At 40.3% G+C, this 12,613-nt stretch overlaps 1 protein-coding gene across 3 annotated transcripts in view; it reads right to left on the bottom strand.

The window, feature by feature from the left end:
* Positions 1-12,613, bottom strand: part of JADE3 (jade family PHD finger 3) — a 138,332-nt gene that overhangs the window by 80,686 nt on the left and 45,033 nt on the right. Inside the window, exon 1 of one of the 3 annotated variants that reach the window (XM_070365642.1) lies at positions 4,369-4,390. The exons of the other annotated variants lie outside the window; for them this stretch is intronic. The gene's annotated coding sequence lies outside the window, so the exon portion shown is untranslated. Of the gene's footprint in view, positions 1-4,368; positions 4,391-12,613 lie in introns of those variants that run through there. 3 annotated transcript variants of the gene reach the window in all.

The following is a 12,613-nucleotide window of genomic DNA, read 5'->3' as shown; positions in this document are numbered from 1 at the left end:
GCAAAATCTAGAAAACATTCCTTAACTCTTCCTTTCTCTCATCCTAGAACATCCTCATCAAACCCTGCCAAGTTAACCTCTGAAATAATCTTCTAAATTAATATTCCTATCCCATTTTAGCCTTCATTTTTCTAGCTTGGGACTTAACCATCTCCTGAAACTGCAACAGCAGCTTCCTAACTTGTCTTGCGGCTCCTGATCTTGTCCTCAATTCACCCTCTACCCAAATGCCAGAGACTTACCTGAAACACAAATTGGACCATGCCCCATCATTGTTGAAACTTTAATGGCTTCCCTTCGCTCCTAGATCTTTATTAGTGTCCTCATCAAGGCTAACAAGATCCTCCAAAGTTGAGCTACACCTACTTCTGCAGCTTTATCCCTCAATACACTATGCTCCAGTTTTATGCTCAAACAATGCTGAACCTCTGTAGTTTCCACACTCACATTGCATCTCACCCCTTTGCTTTATATAATTATACTATCCCTTCTGCCTAGAAGGCTCTCTTCTAACCTCCTCACTTTGCAAACACATAAACTCATTCTCATAAGGCTTAGCAAACATGTCACCTCTTCTAAAAAGCCTCCCTTGTCTGACTCACCCCCTTGACAATTGCCGCCAAAGCAGTATACTCTCAGAGTGGGCTGTGTACAGCACCATCGCTTACATAAGCTATTTTGTAGTCACCGATACATGTTTAAAAAAAAGTTATAAATTTCTTACGGGGAAAATATGTTCCAGAAAGTTAAATATTATTAAAGAGGTATAATATTATGGTGTTCATTAAAAAAAAAAATCTCCAACTAGAATATGAAAGTGAAGTGAAAGTGAAGTCGCTCAGTCGTGTCCGACTCTTTGCGACCTGTGGACTGTAGCCCACCAAGCTCCTCCGTCCATGGGATTCTCCAGGCAAGAATACTGGAGTGGGTTGCCATTTCCTTCTCCTAACCCTAACTAGAATATGAGTTCCTACCCTAACTAGAATATGAGTTCCTACCAAATATGGCTAGGGTTTTTAAGAAATTTATAGTGGAAGTTACTGTTTCTTTAGCTCTTTTAAAATAAACTTTAAAATCACTCTAAAATGATTCTCATTTGGAGTAAATGTATTTGCTGGTGGCTAATTTGGACAACTGTTCTCACTTTGAGGTTTTAGTCTGTAAGCTAACTTTGGAGAAAGTTCATTTCCCTCCTTCTTCATTGACCCTTTCCATTGAGAGTGGCTTCCTCCCAGCATTCTCCGTCCCATCCCACCAATAGGGATAAAAGTACAGCTGCAGACAGTAAACTTTACACACACACACACAAGGCAAACAGTTTCTCTGCTTGTCTGTCTGCCACTACAAACAGAAGTAACATCTTCTTCAGTCTCTATTCATGAGCAACCTTTGACTTTGCACAGCCAGGGATCATTTCCTCCAATCACAGAGTGTTTTGATTTTCCATTATCTACAGAAAAACAATTCCCAGCCATCTCTACCTTCTTCTGGATCTAGAGTCCAGTAGGTCAGTAACTAGAAGCTCATGACTAATAATCTTCACTTACTATTTGATATGTTTCTGGTCCAGAGATTTATCTTTTCTTCATCACAGATTGTCTTTCTAATTTTTTATTTTATCTATTATAACTTTATTTAGACAGGAGAAATGAGTGTGAAGCATGAAAGCAGAGCCATCTTGACAGAAGCCCTTAGGTTTAAATGTTACAAGTACAACATAATCTTTTGGAGCAGAGGTCAGTAGACTCTGGCCTATAGGCCATATCTAGCTCACTGCTGATTTTTGGTATAGCCCATGAGGTAAGAATGGCCCTTACATTTTTTAATTGTTGGAAAAAAAAAGAATATTTTATGACATGAAAAATCTTATTTCAGTGTTCATGAAACAAGTTTTACTGGAATACAGCCATGGCCATTCACTTCTGCTGTTCCAGTTATCTACTGCTATGTAACCACTATAAAACACAGTGGCATAAAGAATCATCATTTTATCATCTTACAAATTCTGTGAATCAGGAATTCAGGTGACACACAGCAGGGATGCTGTTTTTCTACTCTATGATGTCTGGGACCACAGGTGGAAAGACTCAAAGCGGCTGGAATGATCTAGAGGATTCTTCACTCAGCTAGCCCCTTTGACAGAGATGACTGGGCTTAGCAGAGACTACCTCTGAAGTGTCTACACAAGGCCTCTGCAGCATAGTAGCCTCAGGGTAAACAGACTTCTTACATGGCAGCTCAGGAGTCCCGGCATAAATGTTCTAATGAACAAAGCAGAAGCTACATGCTTTTTATAACTTAGCCTCAGAATCACATACTCTTATCACACTGGTTGAAACATTCACAAGCCCACCCAGATTTAACTGGAAGGAGATATAGGCTCTACCTCCTGATCAGGGTAATGTCAAAGAATCTGTGGCTACATTTTAAAATTTCCATTTATGCTTGTCACATCACTTAGTAGCAAGGATCCAAAGTTAAAGGAATTCCCTGGTGGCTCAGACAGTAAAGAGTCTACCTGCAATGCGGGAGACCCGGATTCAATCCCTGGGCTGGGAAGATCCCATGGAGAAGGAAATGGCAACCCACTCCAGTATTCTTGCCTGGAAAATCCCATGGATGGAGGAGCTTTGATTTAAAATGTGAGGCACATTCAGAACATCCAAGTACCCCCAAAAAGCCAACTTCACAAAAGGGCTATAATCACGGCTCTGACTTGTGAAAAACTTAGTATTTTCTTATTTGTTTCTGATCAGTCTTTAACCCTGTGAATACAAATGATGTGAATATACAGAACACATGAGTGTTTAAATGTTACAGAAGTAACTGAAGCCTTTAAGAAGAGAAATCTGCATTTGTCTGATAGCACAAATGCTCTCAATTCTCCACCTTCTCTTATCTATGCTCTTTCAAGGCGATTTTGAAGCTCCCTCCCATTCCTTGAATCTGGACTGGCTTTGTGACTCGCCTAGGCCAGGAAAATGTAGCAGAGGTGATGCTATGCGAATTCTAAGCCTCAAGAGGCCTGCCCAGCTATTATGAAAACAAGCCTGGGTAGACTGCTGTAGGTTAAGAGATGGATAGCCCAATACTCTTACCCTCTACCATTGTCCCAGTTGACAGTCATAGCCAACCTGAGAAGTAGAGCTCCCTGTTGATCTATAGTTGACCACAGGCATAAAGGAGACCAGCGAAGAACAGAACTGGTCAGCAGAACCCAGCCCAAATAGCCAACTCACAGAATAAATAATTATTACTACATTGAGCCACTAACTTCTGAAGTGGCAAGGTATACAGCAAGAGTTAACTGATAGAATTTAGAAGTCAGTTTTTAATGATTAAATATAGAATGGAAATTTCATTACATACCACAACCCTACTATACTGACACTTTAGACAGTAAATACTTCTCCAAAGCAGGCACTACTGCTGGGCTCCACTAGAGAAGAGTACTCTAGAGTACTCTAGAAGGGTACTCTAGCTAATGCCAAGATCACAGAGGGAGTCAACCATCTGATCCCAAAGAAGAAATTTGTAATAACGGCCACACAAATAGCAAATGTCACTCTATGTGTAAGTCTCTTATCCTACCTGATGCCAAGGCAGGTACTTTTTCAGACCAGAGGCAGTGGTACCTACAATAAGCACTTAACTAGTTAACATGGCCCACACCCCTAATACCTCACCTGAAGAGAACTCAGCATTGCTACTGGAACCCCTATTCTTTTTATTTATAATCCCCATCCTCTATCTGCACACTGTTACCCTTCAGTGTACTCCAGTAAAGACAGGGCAGATACCAACTCAAAAGGGTAATTACACAGATGTATGTAACTATGAAGTAATTAAAAACCCAAATATACCAGAATTCACACATTCAATTATAGGCTGACTTCCAAGAGACTCTCTGAAGCAAACGCAATTCTTCAAAACACTTAGGACATTTTTTATTTGAATTTGCTTTCTGTCCCTTTGGCGTATCATATTTCTTTGAATAAGGTCAATGGAAGCAATTTTTCTTCCTTTGAGAATGAATTTCACTTTTGGAAACAATCAAATGTTATTCAAAATCTATTCAAATGGGCATGCGATGGAGGTATGTAAAACCAGTTTTAGTCAGTAACAAGCTGGGAAAATAAATTGCAAGACTGATTTACAATTCCAATTCTACTGTCATTAGCGGCAGTTAAAAACTCTAAAAGCATAAAACCTTCAATGGCTCCCTACTGTTCACAGCACAAATTTCAGACTCCCAAGCTTAGTATCCAAGGCATTCCACAATGTGGCTGTGGGTCACCTTTCCAGTGTTATTTTCCTTGCACAGTCTCTTCTCTAGGGAAGATGCGCCACTCATTGCTCCCCACTCACATGTCCTGGTGCTTTCCTGCACACATGGATCTGTTCACACTCCTTCCCTGGACCACCTTCTATGTCCATGTCATCTGCTTCTGTATCTGATATAGTGGCCAACCTTGTAAATGGGAGCAGGGAGGAGAGGGTGAGATGTATGGAAAGAACAACATGGAAACTTACATTACCATATGTAAAATAGATAGCCAATGGGAATTTGCTGTATGGCTCAGGAAACTCAAACAGGGGTTCTGTATCAACCTAGAGGGGTGGGATGGGGAGGGAGATGGGAGGGAGGTTCAAAAGGGAGGGGATATATGTATACCTATGGCTGATTCATGTTGAGGTTTGACAGAAAACAAAATTCTATAAAGCAATTATCCTTCAATAAAAAGAATAAATAAATTTGAAAAAACTGAAACACTTATTGAATGAATGAAGTGAATAATCAATTCTGCATGTGGTTTATTAAATGGCTCCAAAGGTAATTCCAAAAAGGAGAGCCCCAAAAACATTATGAACAAGGGAGTGTCTCCAACATGCATTTTGAGAACGAGTTATGAAATGTCAGAATAACAACTGATTTATAGTCAGGCCTAATGACTGCCTAAGAAAGCCTAGTGAATGAGGTACTGAGCCAGAAATGAACTAAAAATTCCAGGCTACCCCAGTCTACCTATTGGAGAAGGAAATGGCAACCCACTCCAGTGTTCTTGCCTGGAGAATCCCAGGGAGGGGGGAGCCTGGTGGGCTGCTGTCTACGGGGTCGCACAGAGTCAGACGCGACTGAAGCGACTTAGCAGCAGCAGCAGCCAGTCTATCTAGACCACTGATCACAATGCCATTATATTTAAGGCAGCAGGCCTTGGGGCTCTGGATTTCTTTGGGATTCTCTCTCAAGAATATCCAAGTTAAAAACAAACATTGTTTTTGTAAGTGAGATTGCTGGATCACATGGTAGCTGTTATTCTTAATTTTTGAAGAATCTGCATACTGTTTTTCATAGTGGCTGCACAATTTTACATTCCCACCAATAGTGTGGGAGTAAAGAGTTCTAATTTCTCTACATCTTCACCAACACTTAGCTTTTTTATATATAATAGCTATCCTAATAGGTGTGAGGTGATATTGTGGTTTTGATTTGCATTTCTCTGATGATTAGTGATGTTGAGCACCTTTATATATATATAGACACACACACACCTGTTAGCCACATATATCCAAAATAACTGAAGTCAGAATCTCAAAGAGATATTGGCTCTCCCATATTCACTGCAGCATTATTCACAGTAGTGAAGATATATAAAAAAATCCAAATGTCCATTTGACAGATGAATGGATGAAGAAAATGTGGTATATACACACAATGGAATATTACTTGGCCTTAAAAAAAGAAGGGAATCCTTTCATTTATGACAACATGAATGAACCTGGAGGACATTATGCTAAGTGAAATAAGCCAGGAAAAATACTGCATGATTTCATTTATATGAGGTATCTAAAATAGTCAAACTCACAGAATCAGGCAGTAGAATGGTGGTTGCCAAGGACTGTGAGAAAGGGAAAATGCGACATTATTGTTCAATCAGTGTAAAATTTCAAAACTGCAAGATGAATTAAGTTCCAGAGATCTACTAGGGTAAATCTCATGTTAAGTGTTCTTATCACAAAAAAGAGGCATAAGGAAACTTCTGAAGGTGATGGATATGTCTATTACTTTGATTGTAGTGATGGTTTCACAGGTATATGCAGAGTCCAAACTCATCAAATTGTATACAATGGAATGTGTGGTTTTAATGTATCAGTTATACTTCAATAGAATTGCTTAGAACATATTTGATAAGTGATGATTATGTCATAAATTTTTATAAATGACTTTGTAAGAATTTATGATCTCCTTCCTCCTCTGATGAAGTTATGCCCAATAAAATAAGCTGAGAATATTTTCAAAGCATTTGTGTGGTGAAATTAGTTTAGACATATCAAGTTAAATCATATGAAATTGCCATTGTTGAAGGTAAAAATGTTTGAGTATCAGCAATTTCATATCGTTCCATCTAATACGGCAGGATCTTGCTCACGAACAAAAAAAAAAAAGAAAAGGCCCTATCCTTTGCTTCTCTTCCTTTGTCTCCAAAGCTCTCACACACTCTGAAAAACCTTAATTTCTATGAACTTTTGAGGACTTATAATAAACAAAGGAAAAATGCAAGAAGCCTCACCTATACATATATTATTTCTTAGTTCAAAACACCTAGTTTCCTTTAGGAGTTGTATTCCAGTTACCAGACTCAAGGTAATTGGCCTGTGAGTCCCCAGTGGGGTGTTAGGTCTCTCCACCTACATCTCGAATTTCTAGGTCAGATCTGAGCATCCTCTTCCCATGTTCTATTTACACACTGCAAATAGGCCATCACACCCAGGATTCTTAAATGTTGTTTAATGTAAGATGAGGTTGTCAACAAAAAGGTGTCTAATCGTTATTATCAGTGTGGGCTTGGGGGTTGGGGGGAGATGATTTTATTCTCATTTTTGCTGCTCTTCCTGCCCCAGCATTGCAGCCAGCTGGCTAGACTATTGTTTCTGGATCTCCTGTTAGTCAGAGCAGGAGAAGAAGCCTCAGAGACAGGATTTCTAGCCTTGCATCTGTGGCTGGAATGCTGAGGCAGTTTTCCTCCATCTTCCTGGACAGCAGCAACAAGACCCTGTGAGGAGGCGCAGGTGCTGCGACTAACTGGCACATTCCCAAGCCACAGTCAACACCACGTGCTCAGAACAGAGGCTCAATTTTAATCCTTCTGAGACACTATTTCAGGAATCAGCCAATACATGGGACATGTAATCAATGTGATGCTTTTGTGTACTATTGCGGGTCTTGAACTTATGAATTTCCTGCATAGAAATTTTCCCAAGACAAATATAAATGCAATCTCTTTTTAATGGTAAATGTTATTTCATGAGAAACAGTGAATACATAATTTCAGCTTCAATGGTCAGAAGATCCTGTGCTTTCAAGTTTACTGACAGAAATGCAAAACAGGGACAGCAGAACTCCATCATCCCACCTCTGTTCCCTCAGTACAGGATGTTTTATTCTTTCAAAGGTTTTTGAAGAAAATAAGATCTTTCATCTAGTGTTTTAAATAACCAACTTTCTCTATTTCCCCAAGAAGATTATCACATGGTCTAATTAGGTTTCCCCTTAGGAAACATCAGCCCTGACATGAAAAGAAAGATAAAACAATGGTGGCAGATTGTGAAAATAGGAATATTTTTTACCAATTGAAAAACTATAAAACTCCAAAGTGCCAAAATTACTCCTAAGCTGTTAGCATGTGAAATATCAGCAATTCATAGGAGGGAGTAAAAGTTGATTATTTAGTTACTGTTTTCCCCATGTTCTGAATTCAGAACCCCACATTCCTACTTTGACAGCTGACAGCATCCCAACCACCTAAAAAGAAGTTCAGAGGGTTCCACTGCAGACAGTATAAATAATGTTTGCTTTTGCATAATCTGTCTTAGAAGTAAACCAGAAAAGGAACTGAGTTTCACATGTTCACTCTTACAGAGTTTATCAAAGAACTCAATAAAAATTTGATGAAGGTACGTGGGCTGGAATTCAGGAAATCTGGCTGTTACATCAAATTTTTAGTCCATTATAACACTACTTTTATGACACTGGCTTTGTAATAAGTTTTATTCTGGTAAAGCAAACTCTACTTACAAATTCTCCTGACAATTCTTGGGCATTTATTCTTCCCCAAATGTAAATCTGATCGTGACTCCTTAGTGTAAAACCTTTCCATTGATCCCCAGTCACAGGTTCCCTTGCAGGCCTCCACAGGCCTAAAGTTCAGTAGAGTGGAAAGTACAAGTTTAGAACCAACAAAAGGAGAGTAGAGTCAGTGCCACCACCAGAGAGCCTCTTTCTCTGCCCTAGCTCCTCACCAGACTCATTCACTCCTTCGAAAATAAGTGTTGAAAAATGCTTAACAATGGTTTTTCAGGGGTGCTGTGTCAGGACTTCCCAAGACCACCCCAAGTTCTGTGATGCACTAGGAAGATTCACAGAGCTCAGCATATAACCACTCATCGCCTATGATTTATTACAGTGAAGAGATACAAAGCAAAATCAGTGGACTGAAATACAGGGAGACCAGGCACAAACTTTCAAGAGTCCTCTCCCAGTGGAGTCACATGGGATACCTTAATTTCCCTAGCAACAAGCTGTGACAACACACATGAAATGTTGTCCACTAAGGAAGCTCGTCCACTAAGGAAGCTCATTAGGGATTCAGTGCCCATAATTTTGATTGGAGGTTGACCACATAGGCACCCTCTGATTGGCAAATATAAAAATTCTAGACCTCAAGAAGGAAAGCAGGTGTTCACCAGAAACCACATTGTTTGTATAAACAGTTCAGGCACACTGGGCCACCCTTCTCAGTTCTGGGAATGGTACTGGTGCGAATCCCCCTGAAAACCAAGATCCAGATGCCAGCAAAGGGACCCTTCCAAGTCAGGCCTGCTTTGACAACACTTTTTTACACAAGTGCCAATCATTAGCCTGGGTTGGCATCAACATGTCCTGCCCAGGTGTAGATGGGGTATAAAACCATGAGAGTCTTCTGAGCAGCATGAATGGAGGAACACCTACCCTTTCCCACTGGCAGGAAGGACTGCTTCCTGGGAGACGCAATGCCTGAGCCAGGTCTAGACGCGTGACAGATACTGTGATGTGCCTAGATTTAAGTCCCAACCATGTGGGTAATCCTGGCTAGTTAATTATCTAGACTCAGCTGAAGGAAGTGAGTTACCCACACGGACTAGAGCTATTTATATGGTTTCCAAACCTCTTGCCAAGCCCTGAGGCCTTGCAAGAAGTGGCACCAACCTACTTCTCCAGCCCCACATGTACCTCTCTGCCCCTCAGTCTCTATGATCCAAACATCCTGCCCTTCTTTCAGTGCCTGGAATGTGCTCCTTTCCACCTCCAAGGCCCTTTACATTCCACCTTCCTCCACCAATTGCTGGCCATCAATCTTCCTATCTACTTCCCACAGCTAACTCCTACTCATGTCAGATTTCAATCCATGAAGCACTTCCTCAGGGTAGCATTCCCTTACCTGCCCCACAGTAGGTCAGAACCCCTGTCATTTGCCTTCCGGCACCAGTAACTCCTCCTTTATTACTGTGAGCAGATTAAAGTCCATTTAATAAAACACTTATACACTTCAAGAAGGCAGAGATGGAGCTTCCCTGGTGGCCCAGTGGCTTGATCCCTGGTCAGGGAATTAGATCCTACATGCCACAAAAGTTCACCTACCACAACTAAAGATCCTGCCTGCCACAACTAAGACCCAGCACAACCAAATAATCAGAAAATCTTTTGAAAAAATGAAGGCAGAGACTTTGACTATGTTGTTCACTATAATAACCCCTGAGCCTAATATGACATCTATCACACAGTGGGCACTAAGCAAATGTATGAAAATGAAAGAGGAATGAATGAGGGCTAACTCTCAGTTCATGCAGTCTGGGTAAGGGCAATCTCTGCCTCGCTTCCCAACACATACATATCTCTTGAGCCTAAGGCACATGAACCAGGCTAGATCAACAAGTCATTCAAGGGTTTTGACAAAAGTACTGGAAAACAAGTAATGCATCTGCTGCAGAGAGCCTGCCTGTGAGTGAAACTAAGAGGAAGGCAAATGTGAGAGGAGGATCAGGGATGTGATGAGTGAGAGAATGCAGCCATTTCTAAAGGCAGCCAGCCATCCATGGGGTTATTCATAAACCAGTAAACTTTCTTTTCCTTTGTTAGGCTAATCTGAGTTGGGATGCTGACACATGTAACTAAGAAACCTAATACAAAAACAGGAACAAGAATTAGACATGCAGTTGGTCCCAAAGAACAAGAGAAAGACCATCAACAAGCCTAATGTCAGCTACTGGCCGAGGGAATCCTTTTAGTTCCTAAACCATGAAACGGTCTGGTTCTGTTGCTGGAAGAAAAGACATTGGCTGGGGAAGAGAGCACAGGCATTCGGCTGCTCATAATCCTAAAAACCTCCCTGTTCCTCTCCCCAGGGATAAAAAACTATTTGCAGCTATGACAGCAGAATCACTTCCTTTCATCTATGAAAACTCACAAAAACCAGACCTCTGAACAGACTGCAGAGAGGCAAAAATCTCTCTTATTTTCAAAGGGTATAATTATTACTGATAAAAAACTTGAATCTCACTCCAAATTAAATTCTATACCAGATTAATAAAGCACTAGTTGGATAAGTACTTGAAAAAGAAAAAATAATCACTAACACTCACCACAGACTCTCTAAAATCATGACATACCCAACTTACCCCAGACTTCTTTCTGTTCCAGTCACTCAATTCATTTATTGGGATAATTCTTTTTAGTTAGAGTATATGTGGCGTAGCTGACAAAGGCCATCAGGATTTTCCAGTTGATAAGATGGAGAATCCTGCAGACAGGCAAACCTGAAACGTGTCGCATGGTAGGACACAGAGCTATGTCCTTGGCCCTGGTTGATCCAAACTTTGATCAGTAATGTAGATGAACCTAGGATTACTGACGTAGGAGGGGTAACATCAGAGGAAAGGGCAAAAGTCAAAAGCTAATATAAGCAAAAACAGTATGAAATTGAATGAGAACATATGTAAAGCCACTGGAAGTTTTTAAACTCTTAAATACAGGATATATTCTAAATACAGGATGATAGATGTTCAGTTTTCTATGTCAGCAAATATCCCAGGGTGATACAGCTACTCAACTTGGGCTGGATTCAAAAATATATCATCTACCTCAGTTGGACAACAACAGGACAAGCAAGTTCCAGTCTCAGTATCACAAAGAAACAATAACCAACAAAAGTGAATCCAGAGAGGGGAACTAAGATTAGAAAAAAGGTTTGGGAATCATGTCACACAAATGACAGTTGAAAAGGTGAGAATGTAAATTGATATAGCCACTTTAGATAGCAAAGACAGAATCCTGTAAAACTGAAAATATCCATACCCTGTGATCCAGCTAATCCTATTTCTAGATGATATATTCTGGAGAAACTCACAAATTTACACAATTACCAATACAAAACTGTTTATAATAGCAAAATTCAGTAAATCTTTAGGCTTCTTCTGTCAATAGGAGAATGGCTAGATAGAATAAGGTCTATTCAAACTGTGAAGTATCCTTTGCAGCTGCTAAAATCAGTGATGTAGGTGTAATTATAAATCAGGATGGGATAAGTTTGCCAAATTAATGAAAGGAACCTAAAATCTCACTGGCTTAATGCTGCTGCTAAGTCGCTTCAGTCGTGTCCGACTCTGTGTGACCCCATAGACGGCAGCCCACCAGGCTCCCCCATCCCTGGGATTCTCCAGGCAAGAACACTGGAGTGGGCTGCCATATCCTTCTCCAGTGCAAGAAAGTGAAAAGTGAAAGTGAAGTCGCTCAGTCGTGTCCGACTCTTAGCAACCCCATGAACTGCAGCCCACCAGGCTCCTCCGTCCATGGGATTTTCTAGGCAAGAGTACTGGAGTGGGGTGCCATTGCCTTCTCCAGTGGCTTAATACAGCAAGTCTATTTATTCCTTACACTACATGTTTAAAAAGTGAATTGGCAGGAAAGTCCAAGACTTTCTCAGGCCCAGGCTGACAGGGAGAGCCCATCTCTATTTGTCAGGGGAATGAAATATGGTAATCTCATACTGGCTCTTAAAACTTCCATTTGAAAATGCACCTGTTACTTTTACTGACATTTTATTGACGAAAGAAAGTCACATAGCCACATCATCTAATTTCAAGAGAGGCAGAACTACCGACCAAATGCCCAGATGACAGACAGCCAAATATTTTATGTTTTATATATATAATGACTAATACAATACACAGTACGGGAAAATTAATACAAAACATATGAAAAGATTTAAGACATTTGCTGTATGGACAAAATATATAGACACATCCATAATAACACCATTTGTGTAAATTAAAACAAGTCTATATGTTGTTTATATATATATATATATATGTATGCATGCATGACACTGAGAGGGAGGATGAAGACACTAGAAGGGGTGATCAAAGGAGAAATAACCATTTCTGTAATGCTTTAATTCTTTTACTTAAGAAAAATATGATAAAATCGTGAAGTGAAGTGCAAGTTGCTCAGTCGTGTCCGACTCTTTGCAACCCCATGGATTATATAGTCCATGGAATTTTCCAGGCCAGAATACTG

Source organism: Bos mutus, chromosome X, assembly GCF_027580195.1.
Source record: "Bos mutus isolate GX-2022 chromosome X, NWIPB_WYAK_1.1, whole genome shotgun sequence".
Lineage (NCBI taxonomy): Eukaryota > Metazoa > Chordata > Mammalia > Artiodactyla > Bovidae > Bos > Bos mutus.
Note: the sequence above shows the minus strand (reverse complement) of the source record. Positions and strands in the feature narration are given on the sequence as shown.